Source organism: Pygoscelis adeliae, unplaced genomic scaffold, assembly GCF_000699105.1.
Source record: "Pygoscelis adeliae isolate BGI_AS28 unplaced genomic scaffold, ASM69910v1 Scaffold34, whole genome shotgun sequence".
Classification (NCBI taxonomy): Eukaryota; Metazoa; Chordata; class Aves; order Sphenisciformes; family Spheniscidae; genus Pygoscelis; species Pygoscelis adeliae.
This window is the reverse complement of record NW_008824658.1, coordinates 6711247-6715180: the sequence shown is the minus strand read 5'-3', so window position 1 is coordinate 6715180 and position 3934 is coordinate 6711247.

Here is a 3934-nt window from a genome sequence, read left to right as displayed (position 1 = left end):
CATACTGCACAGACAGCAAAAATTCACTGTACAGGGTTGAGTCTTTAACATTTGCAGGATGCGGTAAACAGCACGCAGCAGCCAGCTGGCTGGACAGGGGTTGCTGTCTGCAGGAACTCGCTGTATTTGACCAGAAAACACACAAACACATCAAATCCATCTAGCTCCAAGTACACCTGAAGCTGTTGAGCGAAAAAACCACGCCGCCTATTTTAGATCCAATACCACACACAGCACACGGGACCTGGGCGATGATTTATGCAGCCCTACTCTATAGGTACACCTCGTCTTCTACCAAAACGCCAGCCTCCCCTCCCCAAAGGCACTCACTCTGATGGAGGCTCAAGCCCTAGTGCTGCACAGTGATCAAGCACGCGTCGACATGGTAAGATTTCACTCGTGCTTGAATTTATAGGGCTTTAAGGTATTCATTGCGTGCTGACTCCTCGCAAGTGGTACTTGGGAAAAAATGAAATTTAACTTATTTGACCTCTTCCTCAGAGGCTGCATCCATCCCAGCCGGCGCCAAGCACACCATGGGCACAGGAGCTACAGCCCAGCCACAGCTGAACTACCTACAGCTACAACTTCCAAACTGTCTATACTGGAATAATTATTCATTAACCAGAAAATAAGTAATTCTGTAATGTCTCTGACTAAGCATACTGGAGAGCAAAGTTCATGTAAGCTTCTAAGCAAGTGCTTTGAATGCTAGGAATAAGAACTGCTCAAGAAGAACACTGTTAAGTCACTTTATTATCATCAAATCCCTCCAACCCTTTCCCACAAGCTCCCAGCTACCGGCTCCGGGAAGAGCCAATTCTGCCAGGTGCTGCCGGCGGGAACGCTATGGATGGAGAAGCTTTCTGGAAAACTGAAACTGCTGGAGAAGGTGTCCTGGCTGCCTGAAGTGACCCTGCCACCTGAGTTCTCAATCAGAAATCACGAATTAACCATCCTGAGTATAAGCCCATTCACACCAGAGAAGAAAACGCTAGCGGAGCCTCGTGTAAATGGCCGGGGCTGCAAACCAGGGAAAATCTGACCTTGTTTTTAAGAGTAAATCTGCAGACAAACAGCTCAAGAGTTATTAAAAAATCTTCACCAGTTGCCCTGACTACAGCAGCAGGGTGAGCTGCACCCTCCGTGCTGCACCCCAGGCACCAAGTCCAGCAATGAGACCAGCTCTGCTCAGTGCACGAGCGACGAGCACAGATACCTCCATGCCCAAGCGCGGGGCAGGCTACAAGGTGGGTAGGGCTGCTCACCGCTGCTGGAAAAAGCCGTAAGGGAACAGAAAAATCCTTCAGACGCCTTCAAACCACAACAATTCATATCCAGCTTCTCACCTCTGCCAGTCCCAAAAGCTCCTGGCTTCTGCCTTCACTGAGAAGTCAGCGCCAGGGCTGGGACAAGGGGGCTGAACAGGGTAACACAGGCGAGAGGCGAGCAGCCCCAGCAAAGCCTTTGGCACTCGCTCTCCTCTTCGCAGGGATCTACATGGGGTACGTGCCATGCCCTGGTAGTGGCGAGCAGCCCAGCGAGTGTGTCCCTGGGGAGCGGTGCTGGAAGACAACCTGGCTCAAGGGAATCAACTGGATGCTAATGCCTTGCTCTGCAGCGCAAAACTGGTGCTTGTGCTTGAACCTCTAATTACGGTCAGATCTCAGCACCGTTATCTGGAATTAAAGCACAAGTAGGTTAAGTTCCAGACAAAAAAACCCCAACGTAACAGAAATACATATGTTAACATTTAAATTAATTTCAAAACACAGATGGTAGAAAGCAGTATGGGGTGGTGAGAGAAAAGCAGCCCCACTTTGGGGCCAGGACCTGCTAGATTGGCTCAAGCCCTCTTGTGCAAGCGCGGGTGGCACCGACCCGGCCACCTGGTTAGGTGGAAAACAGGGATTTTATGTTGGGACAACTCAAGGAGCTGCAGCAGATGGGGAGCTGCTCTGGAGGCACGGAGAGGTGGCTGGGCCAAGGGGCTCCTGCACCCTGGGTGCCTGCCAAGGCACCCAGCTGAGCCCCGCGAAGCAAAAGGAAACCCTGCAGCCTCCTCGTCTCGGCCACAGGATCACACCTAACCCCACACTGAGCCCACATTTCCACTTGCTCATCATTACACTTACAGACTCATTCTTATCACCCTGCCCCGACGATCGCCCTTTTCACCTGTGCTGTGGACACATTCACTTTTCTGCCATCATCTCCATTTTAAGACCAAGCAGATGACTGAGTTTGGGATCCTCTGTTCCCAGGGTTTAGCACGTCCCCGCAGACCAGGTAACACTGGTGCTGAGCTGGCAGCTCCCAGCCTGTTCCTTTCAAGCAGCAATAATAACAGGACTTGATGCAACTGCATGAATCAAAGAAAACCTCCAGCACTTAATCCTGTACTATCAAGTTTTGTTCCTCACTTGAGTTCTTGAACTGAAGAGTTTTTTTGCCTGAGCTTTCCTGATGGCATGTCCTGGCTTGTCTTTTCCAATATGGAGAAAAATGTTGGGTACAAAAATGATCATCTCAAGTTTAACTGAGCTGCTTCTTTTCAGGGTTTCATCAGCGCCCGTTTTCCTTGTTTTAAAACCAAAATCTGTATTTTTTCCAAACGTCCGTGACAATTTTAAAACAAAACAAGTATCCTTCTCTTCCATCTGGTTTACAGATGGGAACCCGGTAGTTGGTTTCCAGCTCTGAATGTGCTATTGCCTCTCTGGCGTGCCCCGGGCCCCGTGGCAAACCCCACTACTGCGTCCCATCCAAATCTGGCACTAAAGGCTCTTGTTTGGCATCTGCCAACACAAGTTATTTGCTGCTCATTAAGAAGGAATAGTATTTCTCCCCCTTTTGCTTCATTTACTATCTCCCTCAGAGCAACTGCTAACTCCTCATCACAGATTACAAGTTCATGGCTGCCCCGGGATAATCCAGCCTCCTTCTGGCAGCGAGTGCCGCCACGCGGTCTGTGCCGGCGGGGTCTCCCGGGCCCCGCCCGCGTGGCCGTGCCAGCCCACGGATTATGGCCGAGCACGTCTGCATGCGGCGCGTGGGCTGCAGCCGGGCTGCCGCTACGGCTCACTCACGGCCAGGAGCGGGGCAAGCTTCCCAAGCACCCCCTGCCTTGATTTGGTGTTGTGAGGGGTCCCTGGCAACTGAACACGACTGCCAGCACAAATGGCAAGAGACGTGCACACATGGGCGTCACATGTACCGATGGCTTCGCTTCGGGCACGCAAGAGGTGGCTGGAGTCCCCTGCCTGCGTCCTGCCCTCCCCTAGCCTGGAGCCATTCCCCACTCGCCTCCCTCCTCACATGCTTCAGTGCAGCTGAGCCCACGTCTGCACACCCCTGGCACAGACCCTGACCGTGCCCCCATGTCCCCGGGGCACAGACCCGCAGCCATGCGCCTCTGGGTCAGGACCTTTCCTGGCTGTGCCCCCATGCAACATTCTTTGGTGGCAGATGTTGCTGCTGAGTCACAGGGACTCAAGACGAGGGCCAGACACCCGCTCCCTGCCGTGCTGTGCACCCCGCGCGTGAGCCATCGGTGCGTGAGCGGGGCGTCCCTCGGCTACCTGGGGCATGCTGCTCGGCCAAAAGACTGCGGTGCCCGCCAGCTGCCAAACCCAAACACTGGCTGGTGTGAGGATGAGCCCATTATTCCTTTACTCTGCTAACACAACACAAAAGATTCCCTTCTCTACCAGAACTCCATGCCCCCCGCCAGCGTGGGCAGACAGACAGACAGCGTGTCCCTGCCGTGGCATAGCAGCACAGCCAGAAAACCCAAACAAGTGCTTAGTAAAACAAAACAAGTGCTTACACGACCCATCACTGTCGATGTTCCCGCAAGACATCCTTGTACAAACGAAGCCATTGTGCAGTCTTAAAAACTGAGCCGACAGCTTGGCTGCAGCCTGGGGGCCAG